Source organism: Diceros bicornis, unplaced genomic scaffold, assembly GCF_020826845.1.
Source record: "Diceros bicornis minor isolate mBicDic1 unplaced genomic scaffold, mDicBic1.mat.cur scaffold_117_ctg1, whole genome shotgun sequence".
NCBI classification, from domain to species: domain Eukaryota; kingdom Metazoa; phylum Chordata; class Mammalia; order Perissodactyla; family Rhinocerotidae; genus Diceros; species Diceros bicornis.
The window spans coordinates 1,212,513-1,240,469 of record NW_026691040.1 but is presented as its reverse complement, the minus strand read 5'-3'; the positions used below and the strand labels follow the sequence as shown (position 1 = coordinate 1,240,469).

At 37.0% G+C, this 27,957-nt stretch overlaps 2 long non-coding RNA genes across 4 annotated transcripts in view; both read right to left on the bottom strand.

Moving 5' to 3' along the window:
* Positions 1–54: 54 nt before the first annotated feature.
* Positions 55–15,414, bottom strand: LOC131402496 (uncharacterized). 2 transcript variants are annotated; one of them, XR_009218716.1, is made up of 4 exons: positions 13,427–15,414; positions 6,401–6,496; positions 4,539–4,620; positions 55–2,953 (listed from the first exon to the last, which is right to left on the bottom strand). It is a non-coding gene; the product is annotated as an uncharacterized LOC131402496 (long non-coding RNA). The 2 variants fall into 2 exon arrangements; XR_009218715.1 differs by lacking the exon at positions 55–2,953 and adding an exon at positions 3,284–4,173.
* A 653-nt stretch (positions 15,415–16,067) lies between these two features.
* LOC131402498 (uncharacterized) overlaps positions 16,068–27,957 on the bottom strand; it is a 46,178-nt gene continuing 34,288 nt past the window's right edge. Inside the window, exon 3 of one of the 2 annotated variants that reach the window (XR_009218719.1) lies at positions 16,068–16,079. This is a non-coding gene — a long non-coding RNA (uncharacterized LOC131402498). Of the gene's footprint in view, positions 16,132–27,957 lie in introns of both variants that reach the window. The other variant, XR_009218718.1, reaches the window with a different exon arrangement.

Here is a 27,957-nt window from a genome sequence, read left to right as displayed (position 1 = left end):
AAGAGAAAATCTGTATTACTTGATGTTATACAAAAAGATTTTAGATCTAACACTAAAAGCATGACTCATAAAAGAAAAAATTAATAAATTAGACTTTGTCAAAATTTAAAATATTTGCTATGCCAAAGATATTCTTAAGAGAATGAAGAGACAAGCCATACCCTAGGAGGAAACATTTGCAAATCACATATCTGACAAAGGATTTACATCCAGAATACTATAGAAAGAACTCTTGAAACACAGCCATAAGAAGTCAAACAACACAATTTTTAATAAATGAGCAAAATATTTGAACAGAAATATCTTCACCAAAGAAGATATAAGGATGAAATATAAGTAGACGAAAAGATGTTCAGTGTAATTAGCCATTAAGGAAATGTTAATTATAACCACAATGAGATTCCACTACATATCTATCAGAATAGCTAAAATCAGAAAAGCTGACAATACTAATTACTGTGAGGGAGTGGGCAGCTGGAACTCTCACTCATTGCTGGTGAGAATGCAAAATGGTACAGTGACTCTGGAAAACAGTTTGGCATTTTCTTATAAAGCTAAACATACACTCACCGTATGGTACAATAATACAATCAATTCTCCTTATTCACAGATTCCACATTTGTGAATTTGCCCACTTGCTGAAATTCATTTGTAACTCCCAAATCGATACTTATGAGGCTTTTGTGGTCATTCCTTGGCGTGTACAGAGCAGTAAAAAATTTGAGTCACTCAACATGCACATTCCCAGGTGAGATTGAACAAGGCAATGCTCTGGCTTCTTGTTTTAACTCTCATATTGTAAATGTGTCCTTTTCTCAGTCTATTTAGTTTTCTATGGTTTTTTTTTTTTTGCATTTTTGTTCTTTTTGTTGGTGACTTTGCTGTTTAAAATGGCCCCTAGGTGTGTAGTGCTGAAGTGCTGTCTAGTGTTTTTAAACTCAAGAAGGCTGTAAAGTGCCTTATGGAAAAAATGTGTGTTAGATGAGTTTTGTTGAGCCACAAGTTACAGTGCTGTTAGCCATGAGTTCAGTGTTAATGAAGCAACAATGTGTATTAAATACGGTGTCATTAAACAGAAAACACATGTAAAACAAAGTTACGTATTGATCAGTTGACAAAAACATTGCGGCTAGAGGCTCACAGAAACTTAACCCTGCATTTCTCCTAGGAACAATGTCTCATTACTCGCTAACTCAGTGTTCAAGGTGACTTTATAGAACATAACTACCACAAATAACAAGAATTGATTGTGACACCCCGAGATATTTACCCAAAATAAATGAAAATTTGTGTTTAAAAAAATCTATATTTAAGTTTTATAACAGTTTTTTTCATAATTGTCCCAAACTAGAAACTATCTATATTAATTTTCTGTTACTATCATAACAAATTACCACAAATGTAGCCACTTTCAACAACGCAAATTTTTATTTCACAGTTTCCATAGATCAGAAGTCCAGTCGACTCAGCTTAGAATCTCACAAGGCTGAAATCAAGGTGTTGATAAAGCTAAGTTCCTTTCTGAAAGTTCTCGGTGGCAGTCCATTTCCTTGCTCGTTTTTCCATTTTCTTTCCTGGCTGTTGACCTGAAATTTATCATTACCATTACATCTGGTTAAAGATTAGGGAGATTAGGGCAGTTTAGTCTTTGCATTGGCTAAAGACCCATGGGATCTGATGAATGCAGGATGATCACTACCAAAATGAGGATGGGGCTCTATATGCTGAGTCTGGATGAGATGGTGACCAACGCGAACAGAGTTGAGATGGCACTGAGCTGAGAATTCAATGAAGAGATATGAATGATGCAGATCTCCTTCTGACTCCAGGTATTTCATAGCTGCAGCTCCCAGGTCTGTAGAAAACTACTCGGAGCGCTGAGGTCTCACCTCTCTATTCTTGGGTATGTTCCCCTCCCACTATGGAGAAATTAATGTAAAAATACTCATTTCCCTATCTCTTCCCCTCCAGGTCCTCCCAATCTCTCTAAGAACTTAGTCTCTACCTAGACAATTCCATTTGCTTCACTCGCAAGAAAAGTAAAAGAAGCATTATGGAGCTGCGTTTTTTCTTCTGTTGTGGATCCATTTTTATTAGGCAAGCTTGAGGAGCTCAGAAAGGGGAAGTGCTCAGTCTAAACTCTGGGATGGGCATAAACTTTGCCTCCTAGGTAAGATAAACCTTCGCCTCATACCTGCAATTATATCACTCTTGTCCAGGGATATAAGTAGGTACCAAAATAAATCATAGAAAACTAAGACGAAAGGTTCATCATTGAATCTATGTGGTTATTTGTATATGTACATTTATGTATGTATGAACTACTAAACCTTGATCACCTCACTAAATTCCCAGACATTTACCACAATGTAATAGTAGTTATCACAAAGTAGTTCTTGAATATAGGATATTTAACTCAAAACTCACTTATTTATATCAATCTCAACAACAGGAACTTGAGAGAGAAACTTCAATTTTCCTGCCCTATATCTTTCTCCATCCAACTAGATGATCCCCTGGCCACTACATTAATCTACCCATTCCTCTGCATAGCCCCAAATGCCAATGAACCCCTGCAACTGGAAGTCTCTACCATAACCTTCATATTTTTTAGAATCAAAGCCTTGGTCTTTCTCTACTTATCATCTGCCCCTTTGGATTTATTATTTCTAGCAGTTTCACTGTTTTTCATTTAATGACACAAACTAAAATTCTTGAATCTTATTTCATTTATCTCTTTCTCTTGCCTATACCACCTATATACACTCAGTCAACTTTTTAAAATATTTCTCAATTCATTCCTTTATTTTTATTCCCATTGCCACTGCCTTGGTCTAGCTCCTTTGCAGTCCATTCTTTGGCTATTGAATTACCTCTAAATCAGTCTCCCTGGCTTCAGTTTTATTTCATTCACCCATCAATCATCCCAGGTACCACAGGCAGATTGACCTACCTAATAAATGGAAGAGATTTAGTTTTTAGCTTATTGAAAGCTACCAGTGATTCACAGTATAAAAAACTCAATATATATTTGTGAAATGAAAGAATAAATATTACTCAGATTGTCTATCATGGAACTTTGCATATGAGAGGCACTCAAGAATTGGAATAAATTTCCAATTGATATTAATTTTTAATAGATCTTGAAAGAGAAAGTCTGAATGCATAGAAATCTAAATATTTTCCTCATAAAGAAGATAATCAGAATTGTCTCCTAAAATATGTCTCAACAATATTCCAGCAACACTCCCAGATCTTTAAAATGATCCTTTTAGCAACTTTAGTGCTAACTTCATCGTCTTAGTGAGCTCCTGGTATGCTTAGTTTCACGTAAGGGTCTTCACAAAGTGAAATTTCCCATAGATTCAAACATTTCTCCCAAACTTCTGATTTTTTTCTGTAATATTTCAGGTATGTCACTATCATAGCCTTTGTTAAATACAAACACACACACTTATGCACACACACATGCATTTAATAAATGAATTAATTTTTGAAACATAAAAGTAAAGCTTTATGCCAATTGCAATATTTCATTTCTTAAGTATTCCTTCAAGTTCAAAATTAGAGTAGTTTTATTTATTTTCAGTGTAAATAGAACAACTGAAATCCCTCATTAGAATTCTAAATACCTAAAAGTCAAAACATATATCAATTATACTAAACCATTTAGTCTATCAGGCAGTTTAATAATTCCCAAAGGAAATGAGAAAGCTAATTACTTGGGTAATATAAATCCCCAAAAAGCTAGTCTCAAGCATAAAAATAGAGGAAACAATAACACTATACAGCAAGGATAGAAAGTAATTTTTTCTAGAAAATCCCTTTTCTTCAATTTTCATGGTTCAGGTTATGCCAGTCGTATTCAATAGCTATGTAATTTTCTCTCTCTAACCAGTGACGACTATTTTTACAGTGGAGAATGAGTTCTGTACAAGGTCAAAAACAGTGTGAATGATTCTATAAGGAAAGTTCTTTGAACAAAGTTCATTTAAGACCATTTACTAGCAGAGGCAGAAAACTGTTTCCATTATCCACATGAACCAGCATTACTGCTGTAAGTCGGAAGCACGGTTGCCAAGAGTGATGTGAGTCATTAAGCTTCAAGCAGACGCCAAGACTCAAAGGTCCAGGGTGTTGCACGCTGTTCCAGTATAGTGCAGCCCTTATCATCTAGGCAATCAGAGGTCAAATGAAGAAAGCATGAGTCTACTATTACAGAAGATTATTTGGCATACACTCTCAATTTTTTACTGTCTTCCCTGGTGGTCAATAGCGTTAACCTGAAATGCCAGAAATTTTATACAGAACTTGCCATAAGAAGCATCATTCCTTTAGATAAAACTTGAAAGTGAATTGCCTACATCATGAATAACTTGCTACTGCATGCCAATTTACTGCTTTGGGATGACCACTGATGCTCTATTTTTAGTGAAAAGAAACCTAATAATTTCACTAGTCCCAATCTTCTCATCACCACACTCTGATCTCTGCCCAGTCAGCATTAACACAGAGAATGTTCAGTCGGGAGGAAGCACCTGGTATTGCCTCCTTATGCATACAGCCGGAGGGATGGGATATGGAAGGAAGAACCACAGACTTCTCTTTGTAAGCTGCATCCTAAATATGAGCCAGAAGAATGAATATTTATTACACTGACTTTCAAAAGGAAATATTTAAAATTGAAGACATAATGAGACAGAAACAGAACACCAAACATACTAAAATTCATCAGATAATTTAATGGTTTTCCAGTATTCTCAGTCTCTCCCTCTATGACTTCTCCTTTTCTGCCTTCAAACATGTTCATTACTACTTTATTAAAAATCGATTTTTAACTCATGCTACCCATCGTGCCAACTAATGTTCTTTCTGTTTCTAACACTCAAATTCCCCTTGTTTTATGCCTTCATCCCTCTCTGTTCTCTCTTAGAACTCCATGCTCCAGCCGTACCAGACTAGGGACAATTTCCCAATGGGACCCGATCTTTCGTTCCTGGCCTTTGCCAATGCTGCTCTCCACTTCAAAAGTTTTCCATGCTTACCTTCCTTTCTTAACAAATTCATACTCTAATCACCTCCTCTTCCAGACCTGTTATGACAGTCCAATAGGTTCAACTTCCCTATGCTCCATTTGTATCCAATTTTTATTTCTATTTCATCACTTTTCATGCTGTGTTTTACTTGTCATATTATTTGACTCAAGAGTATATTCTCCTTGAATATAGGAACTGTGTCTTTTATCTCTCTAGTCCCGGCCTAAGCACAGTCCCCAGCACTCAACAAGTACTGAATATTTATTGAATAAATAAATACAAATAAACAAAATGTATTCAAAACAATGATTTCACTGTGCTTTTGATCCACAAATTCAGTCTCTAGGAATTTATCTGAAGTAGTCTATTAGACAACTGTGTAAAGATGTCAACACATACAGGGGACACAACTCTATGGTATTGTCTTAAGTCTTGAGCTTAGTGGTGAGTATATGTACGTCCATTTTATTTTCCTTTATATATTTTTGTTATGTCTGAACTATATCCTAATGAACTTTAAAAATATAAAGATACATATAAAAGCCACACAAGAAAATATTATTTATAATAGTGAATAACTCGGAAAAACTAAAGTATATTTCAATAGGATACTGGTAAAATTAATTATAGTACACGGATATAAGTTGAAGTCTACATAAGCATCGAAAATCTTAGATCATCTTTTTCATGGAAAAATGACCATGATATATTATTCAGTGGGAAAAACAAGCAGATTGCAAAACACAAATTATATTATGACCCTATTTATTTTAAACTGTGTATTAATACAAAAGGTACCTTAAAGGTAAAAGGTTCATTGTGGTTAATTCTGGGTGGTAAGATTTTAGGATATATACATATTCTGCTTTAAGTATGATTTAAATGTTTCTAAAACAATTGATTAATATTCAGAAAAAAATGTTGTTTTCATTTGAAAAACAATTTCCTCAAAATATTAGGTAATTTGTTTTTTATATTTCTTTCAAAATCAAAAGGAATCCAGAGGGTGTTTTGTTGCTGTTTTTGTTTTTATTTTGATTTTTTATTTGTTTGCTTCAAAACAGGTAATGATCTATAGTTAAATAATAAACCAAGGAACACACAACAAAACAAATTTATTTTTTAAGATAATATATAAAACATCTCATTCTTTCCTCTTTATGTTATAATTAGAAAGCACAGTTTTCCTATGTTCCTATTTTCTACCCATATTGTGGAAGGAGAAACAGGGGAGGGACAGGAAAGGGGAAAATGAAGACTTGATGAGACAAAATAAGGCTGACATATAAAGATAGAATAAGAATTCTCAAATTTATTCAGTCCCATTCCTCTTTGAAAATCTCATGAAAAATGTGTATCCTCACCGAAAAAAATGTCTATTCACGCAGCCTTTGCATATAACTTGAGTGGATTCATAGATTCTGTGAAGCAGATGCACACCTCAGGACACAAGACGTGATCTAGAGAGACAGAAAAAGCAGAACACCACACAGAGCTAGACGCAAAAAACTGGAGAAGCAAAGTCTAGATGCAGATTATCTGTACGGCAAACCTTTCTCATCTCCGTTAGTTATAGTTGCTACAAACGCATTTTAAAACCAGAGAGTCTTTATCACTTCAGACAGGAGTAGGCAGTAACATTTCTTATCACTTGTCTTAAAAAGAAGATTTTCTTTTGAAAAGGGTGGATTCCAGCTCTAGATGCAGAAATGCGGAAGTGAACATCTGCACCCATGCTTTAACAACTAGAAAAGATATGAGCATAGTAGGTTCATAACAGGTGACACTCTGAATGGAATTTCATCAAGCCAAGCTTTGTGATCTTGAAAGTCTGGTTTCCCATAATCCAAATCTAGAAACCTTGGAAGGAGAAGATGCATGAGGTAGGGGTTGGGGATTGAGTGTGGGGAAAACATGGAAGAACAAAGGAGGCTTAATCAGAATTTAATTTAAAAAAACAGTTGAATGGGAAATTAGACAATTTTGCAGAATGATATCTGTGGGCTAATTTCAATAATTTACATCTGAGGAGCAGTTGCCAATTTTTATTCATACTGTAACCTAAGGAACTAAAAGTTTGTTATATAACAAACTTTTTAATATAGGATAGAGTTTGTTATTTTGTCTACAACTAATCTATTCTTCCTACTGTGCCCCCCGTTGTTTGTGAAGTAAATACCCAATCTAATCTAAAGTTTAGTCTGATAGCAAAAAAGAGCCCCTCAGGACAAGTTCAGTCTCTTAGATAAAAACGCTCAGTCTTGCAGACAACATCCCTCCAGCCGCTTCTCTCCCTAAGATGAGACAGCTGTACTGCTCACATGCTCTAGACTAGAGGCAGAGGGGAGCAATTTACGATTCTTGAATACAGGTTGCTTCCCAGCCTGTTGTCAGGCTCCTCTAGTCTCCAGCACAGAAGTTGGCCCTGGTAAACTTTTGGTCCATTCTTCTTTGGTTGGACCCATGTTTCTGCTCAGGGTTCAGGGACAGAAGGTCTCGTCGTATCTCCTGCTGGCACTAAAGATAGTTCTAAGGCCTGACTTTGATCCTACCACTTCCTGGCACAGATGATCCATCCTATGGCCATGGCTAAAGGGCCATGCTGCTAGTCCAGTGCTTTCTGTCAAGTTCTCCCAGCATGTGGTGTGGGTCAGTCTGCAAAGTGCACATCTACCTTCCTCCCAGAGTTGCAAAGAAGGGCTTGAAGAAGTCCCACCTCTCTTTACTATGTGATATACATATATATATATATATATATATATATTTTTTTTTTTTTTTTTTGCTGAGGAAGATTCACCCTGAGCTAACGTCTGTGCCAGTCTTCCTCTATTTTGTATGTGGATTGTCATCACAGCACGACTGATGAGAGGTGTAGGTCCGCCCCTGGGATCTGAACCCATGAACCTGGGCTGCCGAAGCAGAGCGCGAGAACTTAACCACTAGGCCACGGGCTGGCCCTTACTTTGTGATATTTTTATCTATCTGACACATTACCTGCTCTAGATTGAAGTCTGGAGAATAGAAATTGAGACCCCTGTGGGGTTTTTTTTTTTTCTTTTGGTGAGGAAGCTTGGCCCTGAGCTAATATCTGTTGCCAATCTTTCTCTTTTTGCCTGAGGAAGATGGTCACTGAACTAACATCTGTGCCTATCTTCTTCTATTTTTTGCATGTGGGACCCCGCAACAGCATGGCTTGATGAGCAAGTGTGAGTCTGTGCCTCAGATCCGAACCCAAGAACCTGGGCCACGGAAGTGGAGCACGAGAACTTAACCACTACACCACCGGGCCAGCCCTAGAGACCCCTGCTTTTGACCACTTCACACGATACTTTGTCTCTTTCATCTTTCTCCTTCCCACAATCCCTCAAGACTGGAAAAGTGAACTTTCCCCTTTTCCTCTTCCTCTTCTACCTATCAAAATTTCTTCTATTGAAAACCCAGTGTTCTAACCTGCTGAACAAGATTTCTCCCATGTTTAAAGAGAAATAAACTTTAAACAGTTCATCAACCACCAGCCTGGTTTGCAAAGCAAAGGATAGAAGCGAAAACTCTCCTTTTGAATTTCAGAACCTAAGATCTCTTCCTGGATTCATGGATGCTCAAGTGAACAAGAGTGAAGGAAGGCTCAGGAGGTCTTCAAAAAGGGAATCACGTTAAAAATTTAAGCTATTAACGTTGCTCTATATCCCACGTCATCCCTCTGTTGCCCCTGTGCACACTCAGATAAATTAAGCATCCCTTAACAGCAAAAGTTAATTTACAGGAAGCATTGACAGAAAAGTAATAGATAGAAATACCAGCGCCTGCCCCCTCCTCTACTTTCCCACTTCTGGCCCCAAGGCATGCTGGGATGGCTGTGGTGCACAGCTAAAGCAAAGATCATTGTTCCTCCTAAACCATGGTTCGGCTTCCAGCACTCAGTTCCGGGAGGAGATTCAGTGGAATTGCACTGAGTCTCAGGGCATCACCTTGACTGAAAGCAGGGAAGCACTTAACACTATGTGAATTAGCCTCCGCCAATGAACAAAACTATATAGTTCCTTTCCCAATGTCCGTCCATCAGAGTGGAACCTGTTTTATAATTCTCTCTCTCCCAAGGCTCTCATAGCAGAATTATTTCCTCCTGAGACTCCGAAAGAAGAGACTCGAATTGTCTATTAGCTCAACTACTTTATCTTACTTAAAAAGACAAGTTTAATAAATCAGAACATGCTTATGGCTGAATCCTGTCTGCCAGTATCATGCTATCTTTAATTCATGAGTGTACGGACGACACGAAATTTCAACAGTAGTATGGCCTTGAGTCTTTTTTTAATCTCTGGGGGAAAATTCCCAGGTACAAATTAAAATCTTATTTCACATTTTTCATCCCTACTTCCAAGTTGATATATTCACATCCAGAATCTTTAGAAATAAAAGAAGGTAAAAGCGATTCATGGTGAGAAGCAGAGGAAAAGAGGGCAAAGTTCAAGTCTACTTTTCTAACCACCCTAGAAAAACCAGATGTTCTCTGAAAAACCACATTTGAGAACATGGTGAGAAGGACATAACAATTTGCAGATGTTGGGGATTGGGGCTGGGACATGGTCCCATACAGAGTTAATAGTTAATGGGGAGAGGAAAAATTTGTTCCTTGTCAGGGTAAGCTGGAAAACACTTCCAGGGGATATGCCTTAGTCCATTTGAGCTGCTATAACAAAATGCCATAGACTGGGTGGCCTATAAACAATGCAAAGTTATTTCTCACAGCCCTGGAGACTGGGAATCCAAGATCAAGTCCACTGGAAGATTTGGTGTCAGGTGAGAATCTGCTTCCCCCCAGAGGGCTGTCTTGTTTGCTGTAACCTCACATGGGGAAAGGAGCAAGGGAGCTCTCTGGGGTCTCTTTTATAAAGGAACTAATCCCATTCACGAGGTCTCTGCTCTCATGACCTAATCCCCTCCCAAAGGCCCCACCTCCCAATACCATTACACTGGGGATTTTTTTTCAACATATGAATTTTGGGGAAACACAAACATTCAGTCCATAGCAGGAAATTGGAAAAAAGAATTCAAATTTGTTAGGCTAGAGTTTTCAAATTCATCATCATTCCAAGAGGTTTTGCTCTGTATTAACAGGGTTGTCACATTGTGAGGCAAGTTGCCCGGCTTCTGTTGAAGTATTCTGTCAAAACATTTAAGCTTCTCACCATCTTTCTCACTAAATCCTTGTGAGAATTATTCAATTTAACCCTTGCAAAGTATTGATTTCATAAAATTTTTGAAAACACAAAACATTTTTAAAGGAAAAATTCTACTTTAATTACCACATATCTCCCCAAGTAACTGAGCTCATTGAAGGCAAGTAAAGAGGTTTGATCATCGCTGGTCAACACTATGTTACACCTGGCATATGGCAGGCACTTGAGAGAAGAAGAAGGGAGAGAGAGAGAGAGAAAAACAAAAGAAAGAACAAAAGAATGGAGAGAAGGAAGCAAGGAGAAAGGAAATAAAGAACAAAGGAACACAGAGGGAAGATGAATAAGTAAATATTAGACAGACATAGCAATGTTTCCTGACTTATACAAAATAGTAAATCTTGTATCAGTTGCTGACAGAGAATACCTCAGGGAGTAACTGAAGGAAAACTGAAAAAAAATAAATATCTTTTAGGCCAGTAGTATTCTGAATATTTGAGAACGGTCAGGTCTGGGCCTGAGGAAAAGTCCTCAGATAGCAGATTTGGCCACGGCAGATCAAATCTCTATACCACGCAGTCACAGGGGTCTTCAACGCCTCGTGTAACTGGGGAACACACGCTGAGAATGTCCAAATAGTCCGCCTGTGCCACAGACACTACAGCTCTGGAAGCTTTATTAATTCACAGCTGCTCTCAGAGCTGATGCTGTAAAACAAAGAGATCTGTACTCTGGGAGGGGTGTGTGTGTAAATATGTGCTCACATAAGTGTATGCAAGCAGAAGGATCAGTCTTGTTTCATTACCTTTTGTGTATAATATTCAGTAACTTTGGATAGCTTTCTTCTGGTTACAAAACTAAAATAATGATTAAGAAATTTTGGAAAATCACACCAAAAAAGAAATAAAAATTATTTATAATGTCTCAAATAAGCACTATTAATATTTTGGTATATATCTCCCAGGATATTTTCTACTAGGATTATACTATGCATAACATTTTATAAAATATTCACATAATATTAATCATCCTGAATATTATTGCCTGCCATGAAGTATATATTCTTCTGCCATGCATTATTAATGCCTATAAGTATTCCCATCATATAGATTCGAGGTCCTTCAATAATACTCTATGGTTGTAAATGTGAGTAGTTTAGATTTTATTTTATGTTTGCTGTTAAATATTAGTGCTCTAATTCACATCCATGATTATTTCCTTAGGGTAAATTTTAGGAGAAAAAATTACTTGATCAAAAGATATTATCACTTAAAATATTCTGATACATATTACCAAATTGTTCCACACAAATGTGTCACTTATTCCCTTCTATAACATGTAAGTCACATTTACCTGAACTATTGCCAACACTGGCTATCATTTTTCCTCAATTTTTCATATTTTAAAATGAAAAAGGTATAGATTTTTATTTTCTTCAATTAATTGTGAGGTTAAATAAATCCTGTTCTTTTTTCATTTTGTATTGCTTTGTTAGCTCATGTCCTAATCACTTTTTTGTTATTTGTGTTTTCATTACTCATTCTTTCATTATTTTTTGTAAAGGCTCTTTATTTCATGAGAATATTCACTTTTTGTTTTTTTTTTTAATACTTTATCAAGTTGTTTTTTATTGTGGTAAGAACATTTCACATGAGCTCTACCCTTTTAACAAAATTTTAAGTGTACAATACAGTATTGTTAACGATAGGCATAATGTTGTGTAGTAGGTCTCTAGAACTTACTTATTTTGCATAACTGAAACTTACTTTTTTTAATTTTTATTCATAATACGTTGACATTCAAGAATTTTGAGTTTTTTGTAGACAAATGTACCAATTACCATTGTTTTTACTTTTAACGGATCATGATTTGAGGTAGAGATCTTATTTTCTTATATTTGATAATGCTTTCAGCTTCACTGTTTAAATAAACTGTTATTTTCCTACTGATTTGAAATTTTACTTTGCCATATATCAAATTCTGATTACAATTAAAGCCTGTGGCTGACATTTTTATTCAGTTCCATTAATCTGATTGTTGGGATTTGGTGGTAATCACATGCTGTTTTGATTACCATGGTCCAGTTTTGATATCAACTACTTGGTAGTGCTATTACACCTTACCCTTCATTTTAAAAAAAGAAATGTATACCCTTCTCCCCTTTTTTGTTCTTCCATTAAACTTTTGTATGACTTTAAGTTCCAAAAAATTCTTTGGAAGTACATAATGGAATTGAATTAAGCCTTTAAATTAATAGGATAAAATTAACATCTTTACAATATTCATACTTCCCATCCTGGAACATGATATACATTTATCTAATCAAGGCTTTTATTGTGTCTCAAGTAAAGTGTATTAGCTCTATTTATATAGGTTCTACACTCTTCTTGTTCATTTTATTAGTCCTTGATCATCCAGAAAATATTTTGGGGGGAGCCTTTCATGAACCAGGCAATGTGTTAACTTATTCCTGAAATTCTGCTACTAATGTGAATGAAAACTGTTCTCCACAACGTTTCGTGATCATTGATGATAAATAATATAGCTCTTTATTTTTCTACGTGTATTTTATAAATATCTAATTTCTTGTTAACCTCAATAATTTTGAGTTATCTGGATAGCAAGTCACATTATCTACAAATAATGATAATTTTGCACCATCTTTTTGAATATTTTTACTTCAAATTTGTGTTTCTTTATAGTATTTGGTAATGGATTCCAGAATAGTATAAAGAAGGACATATTAGTAAGCCTAGAATTAATCATAATAATCTTTGTCCCTATGATCAATTTTCATTCTTCATTTTGTGTATGTTTTCTCTGTTTTACTTCATTTTTAATTATGAGAGCTTTGTCAATTTTGTTAGACTTTTTAAGGAAGCAATTTTTGATATTAATCTATAACATGTGAAGATTTTTCAAATTATTAAAGTCTCCCTTTTGCCCTATTATTCATGCCTATGTTCTCCTTAATTTTTATTTTCGGGATTAAAAAACATATTTTTAATAGAACACAATTATTTCATTTTCTTTCTTCCTACTTTAATAAGGAAGGTTTCAAGGTATAAGTTTTTCTATTATTATATGTATGGATGCATTTTCTAAACGGGACAAAATTTTAATTTAAATTTAATTTAATTTTAATTATTTAATTTTTTCATTTAATTAATTAAAAATTAATTTTTTTAATTTAAAGTAGATTTAATTTCTGACCATGAGCTACCAGCCTGTTTGGTGCAAAGAACTTTCTCAAGTCTTTTCTGTGTTAGACTTTACACCGGTGGTTCACAAGGAGTCCACTCCCGGTACTGGGGCCTGTGGAGTTCTCTCCCATATTAATTTTGAGCTCGGACATGAGACTGGCTTTGGCCCCGCGTCAGCAGCCATGATGCGAGCCGAGGGTTGATAAGCATTTGTACACTGGGATTGTCTTCCTGGAACCCAGTCTCCATGCTATGAGGAATTCCAGGCTATTCTCCTAGGAGAGAAGACACACGAAAATCTTATGGAGGATAAGACACCACGTGGAGAACCGAGGTGATCTGGCCAAGCTCCCAGCTTCAAGCAGCTGACACTACATGGAGTAATACACCACCCGGTCAACCAAAAGGATCGTGAGAAAAAAATAAATGCTGTTATTTTAAGCCACTAAGTGTTGAGAATGTTTGCTATGCAACAAGAGAAAACTGACAGTTTTTCTGTTTAAACTTGATCTGACTCACTGATTTTTCTCTTTAGCCAAGTTTCAGAGAAAGCTGCCGAGCAGGAAGATATCTCAGTCTCCACATGTCAAGTACGCCACCACACCAAGAAGGCAGGAATGTCCACAACTAAATGTGGATTGAAGAACCATTTTTTTCTCTTCTGTTTTCTGGTGCTGATGAATCCTTGCATCATTTCTGTATCATTTTGTTAGGGATCCAACAGAAACACAGGGGATGACTTCCTAAATATCGATACTTTCAAAATCCTTGAATGTAATTCTAAATCATATCTCCTTTTGAAAATGTAAGATGTCATGCATAACATTTGACCAAAGATGATTTGCTGTGAGTTATAGATCTCTCTAAATAAATGAGAAATTTGTGTGCCCTCTCCTCAGAAAAATATGTCTGTATGAAGAAAGGAATTATTACAAACAGTTTCAGCAGGTTCATGGATCACCTGATGCAAAATCATGGACTCATTAAGGAAAATATGCGGTGATTTTCAAATATATTTTAGCCAACTAATCTGCCCTCACATAAAAGCTTACTGGGAAGAAAAACAAATAAAACAGAAAAAAACAGAGCTATCATAGTTGAAACCAAGGTGGTGTCTGACAACCCTCCTGTTGCCTCTATCCCTCCATCTACTAACCACCACCACACGTCCCTCACAGAGGGACCACTGTTTTAAAATGACACGATAGAATTTAATACATGCAAGAAAGAGGTAAATACGTGATGGGATGAGAGCCAGGGAAGTTCTGACCCAAGCTAAGGGCAAGTATAGAACAAGAAGAGATTGAATTCATTCAAGTAAACGTAAAAGAAAATACTGTATGAATCACTGTGGACAGAGGTTCAACATGGAATTAAATCATCTGCTGCTTTCAAATAAGTTGGATGACCATTGCACTTACAAATTTTATGTGTCAACTTGACTGGGCCATGGGGTGCCCACATATTTGGTCATACATTATTCTGGGTGTATCCGTGAGGGTGATTTTGAATGAGATTAAAATTTAGGGCCCGGCCCGGTGGCTTAGCGGTTAAGTGAGCGCGATCCACTGCTGGCAGCCCGGGTTCGGATCCTGGGTGTGCACCGACGCACTGCTTCTCCAGCCATGCTGAGGCCGCATCCCACATACAGCAACTGGAAGGATGTGCAACTATGACTTACAACTGTCTACTGGGGCTTTGGGGAAGGAAAAAAAAAAATGAGGAGGATTGGCAATAGATGTTAGCTCAGAACCGGTCTTCCTCAGCAAGGAGAGGAGGATTAGCATGGATGTTAGCTCAGGGCTGATCTCCCTCACAAACAAACAAACAAAAAAATTTAAATTGGTGGACTAAGTAAAGCAGATTGCCCTCCATAATGTGAGTGGGCCTCATCCAATCAGTTGAAGTTCTAAATAGAACAAAAGGCTGGCCCACCCGGAGTAAGAGAATTCTCTTGCCGAACGACCTTCAAACCAGGACATCAGCTCTTCTTGGTTCTACAGCACTTCCAGCCTTCAGACTAGAACTGGGATATGAGCTCTATAGATTTTGGATTTTCCAGCTTTCATAAGCTCATGAGACAATTCCTTATAATAAATCTCTTTATATGTATAATACATATAAAGAACCCTGGAGAACCCTGACTAATACAACCACATGTCCCAGTGTGTCCAGGACAGACTAGGTTTATGCCTGTGGTCCAACTGTGAACATGAATAGCTCCCCTTTTCACTCACATATGCATCCAGTGTTTTGTTTTTGTTTTTGCAAAGCAGGGAGAGGTTGTGTTTGCCTGAAACGCATCACAGGCAAGACTGGTGGTGGCCCCAGCTCAGTTTAGAGGGCAGGAGTTGCACCGAGTAAGGCAACCAGCGGACCTTCTGGGGCCCTGGGGATGAAAGCCCCCACGGGTGGCAGTGTGGGCAGGTGACAGGGTTGGCTGGCTGGGAAGAGGCGGCTGTTGGCCCTACCCAGGCTGTTTTTTCCAGGGCCAGTGGAGGCTAGTGGCAGTGTGGCCTGATTTAATGCTCCCTCCCAGCCCTGCCCTGCCCCTCGGGCATCTACAGAAGACCCTGGTTCTTACCACGTTGTTCTAGTGGACGCAGCGGTATCGAGGTGTCTTTGCTCCTCCTCAGGGCAGTATGTTACAGCTTAAGCAAACCCTGCAGCACCAGCAACCCAAGAGGAGAGACACCAGTGAGACGGGACACGCTACTTAAATAACCAAAAAAGAAAAAGATAAGAGTTCTCGTGAACAAAATTCTCAAAATTTTTTTTTTCTCAAAGTTTACAACAATGGCTTAATGGAAATGCTATACCTTAGGTAGAAGGAAACACAAATAGGTTTCACATTCACCTTTTCCTCCACACAAGTGAATCGAAAGTTCTAAAGCCTTAAAATATATCACCATTTTAAGTTCCATCCTATAGGATTATATCTTCACACTTTGGTTCTTTTTCCAATTAATGGTCCATTTGCGGAATGCATATGTAGTTATTTCAGTTCTGTACAACTCATTAGAGAGCCCTCTCAGTAACGGGCTTCACTCCCCTCGGTCTGATGTGAATGTATTCATTAAGGACATACCATAAAATAACTAATAAAGTAAATTTGGAACATTTAAAAAGAATAAAGCACAACTTACTTTCCTTAAAGAAATAATTTAATCTGTTGTGACTGTTTTAAATATTTGAAATAGGGAAGAAATTCTTTACAGGTGGTTTTTATTGTAACTTGGAACTGACTCCTCATTCAAATGTGCATATTAATGTCTAATGCATATCAGAGCAACTCCTGTGGGAAGAATAAATGTGTTAGACTGTGCAAGTATAAAGAATAAACATGAAACCTGGCAGAAGGTCAGATGGGTGGAACTTCCATTCTGTTTCTCTTGCCCTGAGTAATTGCCCAGTTTGCAAGAAACCGTTGTCCCATTTAAATAGCAGGGTTGATCATGATGTAGTCTGACTTGTAGATGAAACCCTATGTAACTGTGTTGCTCATGCAATTCTACTCAATCATTTTTTACTTTTACTTTTCTATTGTTTCAAGGAGGGGCCAGTTTGCACCTTCTTGATTAAAGAATGATTTCTTCAGCAAAACTCTCCTACCTCAGACACGTTGACAGTTATATATTGAGAATAAAAACCCTAGATTTTTCACTGGCAACCAAAAATTAGATGTTTTTTCCTTCTCTACTGACAACAGGAAGTTAACAATAATTAAAAGGAAAATATTGAATAAAACAGTAACTATCCTAGATGCATCCTATAATATGAATTGTATATGACATATTAAAAGCAAGACTAAGTTGTTAATTGACAAATTGTGAGACTGTTCATTTGACCACAAGTACTGTCACTTACAAATAAATAATTCAACTGTGAACCAAGATCTAGAGATACCCTTCACTGCTTTAGACATAACATGGTTACCAAGAAGGTGTCATTTGTAAGGCAAGTTCCCTCAAATTCACACGTGTGCTGTTCCATTAAACTCCCTGTCAATCTAGTCTTATACCCACATTTAACATTCAAATTCAAACCATACAGACAACAGTAAACAAAACCAGTGTACTATCCTTAACGTGCAATGCTAACAAACTTTTGAAGAAACAACCATTTTCAACTTATCTCTTTCTGGTGTATTGCTCCTGAGCTAAGATAGGTATTTTTTAAATGAGTATTTCAGTATCAGTGATAGGTGATACCACAGCTCTCTTGTTTTCAATATTGCCCAACTCATATATAATTGAAAGAGAGACAGGACATGGAGTTGAAAAAATGATGATGTTATTCTTAGCTACACATTATGATGGTCATAGATAACTGTAATAGTAAAATACCAAAATATATTAAGAATTCTATTAGTTTTATGAAATACACATCGAAACTCAGACTTCAAAAGGTCTGAAGTAGACTATAAATAAATGACATGAAGTAGTTTTCATAGGGAACATATAAATTTGTTTAGGTGAAATTAGGTCTTTAATTGACAGGATGGCAAGTTATAAATAGTCAATTCAAGAGGGTGGAAAGTAATAGGCCATTTAAGACCATTCTCAGACTTTTGAATCTCTAAATTTCTGTTTTCTCTGTCTTACCTCTCCCATCTCCTGCTTCAGCCATTTATAGCAAGGCATCTAGCCTCAAATAGGCTGGCTGGTCATGAATAAACCATCCATCTAGCAATGCATTACACAACCCTCGTATGGAAGCATATTCGTTAAATATTTAAGATATTTATATTGTTCTGGCAAGAAGGCTGATTCCTGGATGCAAGATTCAGGGTCACTGGATAAAGGGGAGCCACTCCTGTTATTAGCCAACCGAGGCAAGACAGAATGCAATGGAGAGGCCTTTGTTTAAAAGTAAAAATGATGCATACTAACTTGATAGACTCCTTCCAACCTGTGCTTTAATTCAGTGCATTTGCATCTCAGCCCAAACCAAGTAAGACAACTTATCAAAGCCCTTGCCTCATCAAACGGCAAATTTTAAAAAATTTTTGTACCTCCTTGGTACTGTTTCTCTAAATTTCTAAAACCATTTGTATGTCTCCCATGGGGAAGACAGGTCACTTACTTGATCCCTACTTTCTGTGCTTCTTAGACACCCAAGCCTTCTCTATTTTCTTTGACCCTCAGAGTCCTGAAGTTCTAATAGTCCAATGGCCCTGTGCAGCTTCTGAAGCCAATTTACTAGCACATTCCACCCCCCCCCCATCATCTTAGGTGAATTTTCCTAAATTTAAAGCTCCTTCATCTCACAAAGCCGTACCATTCCCCTGTCCCACCTACTGCTTTCCCCTTGAGTCTCAACATCCACTAGAAAAAGATTGGATTTCTAAAACCCCTGACTGAAGTTGGTCTATGAAAATTTTGGCCCACTGAAAGAGCCAAATTCACTTCACCTCATCTCTCCTGTACACTTTTTATTGCTTTCCCTTAACTTTCCTTCCTTACTTGGTCCACATTTGTTTACAGCATATGAGCTAGCAGTGATATAAATGTGTTACCAACAAAGAACACATTTCTTTTCATTATTAACATTATCTGCCCCATAGGATTAGGCTCAGATAACTATAAAGTAGAATTATGATATATTCAAGTTTTCAAAAATTATCACCACACTTCTCCTCTTTTGACAAGGGATTGAGTAGAGAGTTTGGCAATTTAAGACTTATATCCAATTAGAGTAGAAACACAGGTATTGCCATACATCAGTGCTGCAAAATACCATTTTTGCAGCCCTATGAGTAATATTATTTTCTAGTAAGCAATCATTTCTTCACTTAATCCCATATTAGATCGTACCTCTGTCAATGTTTGTAATGAAGGTGAGCAGTTTGTTTTTGGCCCCAGGACATGCTGTTAGAAATAAAATGTGCAACTTCCACTGTGCCTTTGGGAAGCATTTAGACATCTGTACACTTTACATCGTCTTTCCTATGTTGCCATAGAGAGTATCATCTTGTCTTCTTCTTTGGCAGCTCTGAGATAACATACAAAGCTGGTGTTGAGTTATGGAATGCCATTTGGAGACCCCTCAAAGCGTTCTCAAATATAATTCACTTCCTTTGGAAATATGTATTATCCGTTCTTCCAAAATACAATTTAATTATGCACTTTCATAAAATGTCATCATCCTAGTACACTTGACATTTTTAACACATATTCTATTCCTGTCATCTCTATCAATGACAAATGACAGAATAAAGGCCTCGTTAAAAAATTATATCATCCAAGGCATTTTATATAATTAGGGGCAATTAGAATTTATAAAACATTTAAATGAATTTAGCTTTTCTTTTAAAGCCGATGAAGCTCATAAGAAAGTCAAAGCAAGCACTGGACACTCAATCTATCAATCAAAAGGCGCGATTTGAAGCAGGTGCCAGATGGCATCCTGGCAGCATCACTACCTCACCTTTGACCTTAGACGAGCACCTCATCCTTCCCAAGATTGTTTCTTCATTTGCAAGACTAGAGAACTAAATTACAAGCTTTCTAAGATTCGTTCAGGCAACGAATTCATAACCTCTTAATATTTACTGGGTATCTATATGTCCAGAACTTACTAGATGCTATAAGAGATCTAGACATAGCTCTTATCTTGAGTTGCTAATAGTCTATTTTTGTAAGAAATAGGGAAAACATTAGAGCACAATAAAAGACAATTAATAAACAATTACCGGAGTATTTACTAGAGATTGTGTGGTAGCTAACCTGTGTTATAGAAACTAAGAAAAGGGAGAGATAAGTAACGGAAATCTCTGCATTTAAGTTTAATAAGAGCATCCAGATTCTCTTCAGGTGAACTATAGCCCGCTTTTCTTAGAAAATCTACACCAGATGAAATTATATCCAATTCAACTTGTATCTATTGAATACTTTCTACATAACTAGTTAACTTATTTCAACACAAAATTTTCCTTTCCTATTTTGTTTCATCACTGTTAGTTCTTCTACTAAACTTTGAATCCTCAAAAGCTCTTTGGAAGTGTTTTTAGTCCTTTCTCCCTTAATCTAGGAAGTCACTCAGTGTCACCCAGCAACAAAGTAGTGTAGACAGAGTTAGGATTCAGGTTTTCTACTATTTAATTCTCCCCTATGCCCAGTGCCTCTATTACCACACTCTTCTGGGCGAGCTCCCTCTTAACAGTGCTTCCTGCACACTGCCACAACAAGCATCCTCAAATCACCCCTTTCCTGCAAATCCCATCAGACTATACCAGGCAACTCAGGCAGTGAGAAACCTTAGAAATCATCTAGTCTTCTTTCTCTCCACCACCCACAGGCACATCCTGTAGCAACTACAGAATGGCAGCGTCCAGTGCTATTAAGTGATTACTTAGTGCACTGACACTGTCAGGATTTCATCCCAAATTGGGACTTTTCCCACAATCAACCAACATAAATTTTCTCATTTATGAAAATCAAAACCTAATTCCTACCTTAAGAGTTACCATGAGAAATAAATGAGATAGTTTGTGCCTAGTATACAGTAAGTGCTTCATGCTGTATTAACCATGAATTTTTATTCTCTATATGCTGATGCTTTGACATCTGGGGCCCTAATGACCTGGGAGGGACTGCCCTTCTCAGGGTTAGCTAATTCCTAGTGATATCGAACAACTTGCCCATGAGCACAACTTTCACATGCAAATCAGTCAATGCAGAGCCCACACACCCAACCCTCTCTTCATCAGCCTCTCACATTGCAGGCCACTATCCATCTGCCCTAATCACCCTAGGGCCAGGTACCAAACTATTGGGGAAGCTCCTATACCCCATAGCCCACTGAAATCATTCAAACTAGCCAAAGCTAGTCTGCTTACCCTGCCTTGCCTATTCCTTCTCATGGAAACCACAACAAAGGATCTTGCCCATATTTTCCCCTCAGCGTGAGCAACTGACCCTTCTGACTGACACTGGTGCTTCCCTGTGAGGCCCTGTGTTGCGTGCCATGCCTCCTGATTCTAGGGGTCTGGGAATACAATAAACTTCTTCCTTTATGACAATCACTCCCATGTCTCAGCTTCCCATAAAACAAATACATATTAATTTTCCCCTTTCTGACCCTCCCCAAATAATGGATATCCCATCCTTAAACTTCAGCATCCCCAACTGTGACTCCTAGAATTCTCTCCTGCCTAGTAAACTCATAACCAAGACATATTATGTTCTATTTACCTATGGCCTGGCTATCTCCCCTGTCCCTCTTTCAATAGACACATCCAGTCGTGGGTAGAGTTCTACATTTTTCAAATGGTTTTCCCATGTCTCAGGTCGTTTTCCTCCTAGATCTGATGTTCTAACCTACCTTCTAGATTTTTTCCTATGTAGTTTTTCTTTTCTTAGAATAAACAAAACTTGGTTTTAGTCTCAAGTCTAGAAACTTTGTCTGTGTAGGTACTCCAGAACCCTCGTCTTACCTCTCAACACACTCAAAAATGAAAAGGCAGGATTGTGTCAAGAGTGAGAACAATGGATTAAGAAAGACTTGATTTTAAAAACTGAATCCACTGTCTGCAGTTCTTGGACAAACTGCCTCTCCGAGGCTCAATTTTTCACATGTAAAGTGCAGACAATCATACCACCTATATCATAGAGTGCTTATAAACATTAAATGAGATTAACGTATGTAAAGTATCTGATATACAGTATGCTCTAAAAATGGTAGCTCGTATTGCTGGGATTTTAATTGTGGTTGGTATGATGGTAATGTCAGTAGTAGTGATTATTACAAAAATAAGGTCATCACTGAAAATAAACTTTGTAAGCGCCTTTAAAATGTTTATATCTGTCACCTTGGAAAAGTATGGTTCAATATTTGGTTTTAAAATAATGGGCTTTTTTGCATACCTCCATGTAAATTTCTTTTTTAATTTTTTGTTTATTGCAGTAACATTGGTTTATAACATTGTAAAAATTTCAGGTGTACATCATTGTACTTCTATTTCTGCATAGATTACATCATGTTCACCACCAAAATACTAATTACAACCCATCACCACACACATGTACCGAATTATCCCTTTCACCCTCCTCCCTCCCCACTTCCCCTCTGGTAACCACCAATCCAATCTCTGTCCCTATGTGTTTGTTTACTGTTGTTATTATCTACTACTTAATGAAGGAAATCATATGGTATTTGACCTTCTCCCTCTGACTTATTTCACTTTGCATTATACCCTCAATGTTCATCCATGTTGTCACAAATGCCTGGATTTCATCGTTTCTTATGGCTGAGTAGTATTCCATTGTGTATATATACCACATCTTCTGTAAATTTAAAAACAAGTCCAACCATTTAAACATCTATCGTGTGGAGGCAATTCTTTTTGGATCAAACTTATTTTTTAAAGGAAGAGCATCAATTCGTTGGATGTATGCGTTCAGTGTTCATTTGCTTAAAACATGTCTACCTCCAAATATACAACAGAAAAATAAAGATTAAGTTTACATTTGTGTAACTCTGCATAGGTTGACTTTTCTCATGCGTTGTCATTGGATCCTTACAAAAATCTAGTGATATGAGCATAAAAAGAGTGTCATGAGCATAAAAGCATCATTATCACCATTTCACACATGAAGAAGCTGAAGGAGGGAAAAGTAATTAAAATTAGTAGAATGTCTAACTTCATATATAAATGATTTTCATAATAACCGTGACTACTCCACTAAAATGGCTCTTGTCAAGGCCACTTAATACCTCCAAATTAACCAATCCATCAGTTACTTCTACGTCTTTATTTTATTAAAGCATTTGACAAAGTTGACCCCTTCTCTTTTCTTGAAATATTTTCTTCACTTAGCTTATTTGACACTGAATTACATGATTTCTGTTCCCACTTTCTCTTGCTCCTTCTTGGTCTCTTTTTGCTGGATGCATCCCTTAGTCCTGACTTTAAATTATGGAGTAGCTCCGATTTTTCTCTTCTTTTTCTATAATTTCCATTTAGATGACCTCCTGCAGTCCTACTGCCTTAAATATCATCTAAATGTTGGTGACACCCAGACTCATGCTGTAGCCCCAGACCCGAACCCCATGAACTGCAGGCCTGAATATTTACTAACTTACAGTACATCTCCATGGAGGTCTTACAGACACCTCAAAACCTAACTTAGCCAAAACAAGTATATTTATTTCTGACCCCAACTCTAATACCATCTCCTCTCCCAATCTTCTCATGTCTAAAATGATTCCTATCATCCACCCAAAGTCAGAAACAGAGTCCTCATTTTTCCTAACTTCACAGAGCCAATCCTTCAGAAAATCTTGCCTGCTCCAACTGCACAGTATATCCCCAATCTACAACTTCTTCTTTCCACAGCTATCTCTCAGGTTCAAGTTTAATTATTTCTTACTTGGACTACTGAAATACCTTTTCACTAAGGTCTCAGCTTTTATTTTTGCTCTCCTACATTCCATTCCCTATGAAAGAGCTACAGTAACCTTTATAAAACATACATAGATTGTATCACTTATCTGTTTAAACCCTCTAAAGACTTCCCATTATTGGCAGAATAAAGCTGAGCTCATTATTGTGGCTCCAAAGCTCCTACATAATCAGTTCCTTGCCTACCTTTCTGATCACTTCTGGTACAATACTCCTCATTTATCACATTCCAACCATACGAGACACCTTTCTCCGTTCCTTGATCTTGTCAAAATTCTTCCCACCTCAGGGCTTTTTTACAAAAATTCCTCTGCCTGAAATGCTTTCCCCCTATATTTTCAAATGGTTGGGGGCCTCTCATCATTCAGGTCTTTGTTCAAATATATACCCAGGACCTAGTAAGAGCTCAATCAATGTGGGCTGAATCAGTGGCATGAATGAATGAAGTGGCACCCCCTCAGAGAGACTCTGCCTGAGTATCTGAAGTACACCCATCTAGGTATCTGTCTCAGTCATTCTTTAACATTACTATGTTTTATTTTTCTCACAGAACTTATCACTCTCTAGAATTATTTATTTTCAGATTACCTGTTGATTAGCTGCATATGCCACAAAAATGAAATGTCATGAGTGCAGGGATCTTCCCTGTCCTATGCTCGACTGCATCTCCAGTGCCTGGAACAGTGCCCAGTTAAAGGAATATCACAATGATAGCCACTTTGTTGAATGAATAACGAGTGAATAAATAAATGAACCCATTTTGCAGGTGAAGAAAATGTGACTCAGAGAGGTTAAATAAATTTCCTAAGATCATATAGGGCATATAGATTTGTGGCTAAACAAGGATTCCACGCCGAAACTGTTGGACATCAAATTCCTTTCCATTTCCAATATGCCATGGTAGGTGGAACTTGAGATCTGGACAAGATGTGTAGACTCATTTCTCCCTGTTTCTCCTACTAACTATAACTATAAATTCCAGAAATAACACAAGAGGCAATCAAAAGAAAACTCTGAAAGGCGACAAAAGGAAGAAGAACTGGTTTCGGATCCCAGGACTAGAAAAAATAATACAAGGGCAATTTACATGCACACTCTTCTCAACCTAGCAACAGCAGACAGGCTCATTCTTTCCCTCGGTCGTTTGGAAGTCTCTCCGACAGCACCAGGTGAGCTCAGCAACACCCATAAGGGGACGGATAGGGAACCACACTAACAGTAAGCTGCCAGAGGAAGTGCTCTCCTCTGCACAGGGCCCGACATGCCCCTCCTTCACCAAGAGATATGGGTAGCTGGAAAGAGGGATCCCGCCACAACCCCACTTGGACCTGGAAGACTCATAGTCCCTGTGGGCTGAGGCTCCTCCCCTCCACCCAGAGACGCCAGCTCCCCAGCCCCAGAAAACCCCTTGAGTCCTCTTGGGCAGCACCAGCAGGGCCCAATAGCAACCACATCAGTAACCGATTAACCAAGTAGACTAGAATAACACTGCAAATGCTCTGCAAGTTAAACTGAACCATAGACCAAAACTGTAGCTAAGGCCTGTGTACTAATCAACAGGGTAACTGCCTGATAAATATGAGATTTAAATAGGATCCAGAGTGTCCTATCAAAATAGATGAGATGTTCAGGATACAATCAAACATCACTCATCATGTCAAGAATCTAGAAATCACAACTTGAAAGAGGAAAGACAATCAAGTGACGCTAACAGCAAGATGAAGCAGATATTGGAATTATCTGACAAGGATTTGAAAGCAGCCATCATAAAAATGCTTTAACGATCAATTACAAATTCTCTTAAAAAACAGATGGCAAAAATAGAAAATCCCAGCAAAGAAAGGTAAATAATAAATATTAACTAAATGAAAATCACAGAACTAAAAATACGATAATAGGAATAATAAACTTGCTGGATGGTCTCAGTAATAGTGGAGACGACAGAGGGTTGAATCAGTGAACTTGAGGAAAGATCAATAGAATTTAGTCAGTATGAAAAAGAGAGAAAAAAAAACAGGAAAAAAAAATGAACAGAGACTAGAAGACTTGTGGGAATATAACAAAAAGTTTCAACATTCATATCATTGGAGCCTCGGAAATCAAGGAGAAAGACAGTAGGGTTGAAAGGGTATTCAAATAAATAGTAGCTGAAAGCTTCCCAAATTTGGCAAAAGACACAAACCTACAGATTCAAGAAGCTACATAAACCTTAAACAGGATAAACCCAAAGGCATTCTTGGCAAAATCCATCATAATTAAACTTCTGAAGTCTAAGACAAAAAGAAAATTTTGAAAGCACTCAGAGAGAAATGATGAGTTACTTATAGGAGAACGCTCATTCTAATGACAGCAGATTCCTCCTATGAAACCATAGAGGCCAGAAGGAAGTAGCTAAATTTCAATATTATGTTTTTTTCCTAAACAAATAGGAAGAATCATTAACTATCACAAACATGTAGATAAATCTCTAGTGCTACTTACCTGGAAGCAATCTAGATCAAGTTGCAGTGTGAGAAGCAGCTCTGTGCAAATCAATGCCTGGAGTTCCACTGGAGGCATCTCTTTGAGGGTCTCCTGGGTCTTCTCTACATGAATTTCTTATTTAATGCATAGCCTACGTGTTATGTCCTTAGCAGGATTTCTAAATTTGAGAAAATCTATCCAACCACTTTCGCTATATGCAGTAACCATCAGAGAGAAACTTAATTTTATTTACATAGATTAGCCAGGAGAGCAAACTCTAGCTTGGTACTTCATGCATTTTATAGATGCACACTCAATTTTCAACATTGTACTAAAAGCTTAAGTTTAGTCTGACCGTGCCTTGCCTCTAAAAATGGACAGGCACTCTAGAAATGGACACGGTATTTATTTTTGTGGATATATATCAAATACAGTTTTCAAATTTCCTTATAAGATTAGAAACCCCATTGAAAGATTGCAAAGGCTCAGTATTTAAATGGTAGGGAACTACTAGGAAAGATAGAGGGGAAAATAAGATTGCTGATTATAGCTTCTTTAAAAGTTACTTCATTGTTTGACCTTAGCATACCATTTTATTTAAAATATGCTTGTTTTATATATACAAAACTTCTTTTGAAATGATTATTAGACAGTTAATAAGTCTTTTGAAGACTAAAGGCAGTCTGTTAAGTATTTAAGGTATTTCAGCTTTGCCTCTGATAGTATATATCCTCAATGAAATGTAACTTGAAAATGGATTTTCTTATCATCCATGAAAAAGTATAAACTTAATCTAGTTTCAATTTCTTTATCTCAATACCCTTTTAATTGACACTTTGCCTCACCTAATGAAAAAGCACTCTCTCCACAATCACAACTATTAGAATCTTATTTTGCCCTTGTCAAGACTAACAGACAGCAAGTTGAAGCTTAAACACTGATAGCTGAAAATCTTCTCATCCAAAAGCCTGTAAAAATCTTCAGTATCTTGACTGAATATATATCTATTATTCTTTATACCTAACTTCAAGAGGATTTAGAATGACAGATAACAAGATTCAAGAAAGTCTTAATGTACTTTAATTCCAGCTTTAGAAGTATTAGGTACTGCGATTTTTTTTCCTTTAAAACATATTTAAATATACAAGAGGAGCTAAAGGTAAGTTATACAGACTTCTTAAAATATACCATTTACTGTCTGTCTTTTTAAAAATAATTCAATTTGTTCACCATCCACGAAAAAAAGTATATCCGCTGGGATATAGCTGAGTGTAACTCTACATTAGCAGCCAAAAGTAATGCAAATCCACAAACAGAGTCCATAAGTTTCTGAAATTCTCAATCTTCCTTTGTTAAATAGCATAAATTATGATACTGGTAGTGAAATCAGAGTTCTACGTGTGATTAGAGAACTTATTAAATAATACGTAACTCATCTATATGATGCAATACCATGCATATATTAAAAATCAGGTCCTCACAGTATACACAAAAGTGGGAAAATGCTTACTCTTTATTGTTAAGGAAAAACAGAATATGAATTGTATTTCTGGAGCATCCAGATTTTTTATATATTTCTTACTCTTGTTTATTGTTTTGTATTCACATAAATTTCAAATATATGCATGTAAACTCTGATAGTAAGTCACAGCTGAGTTTGTATCAGTTTACCC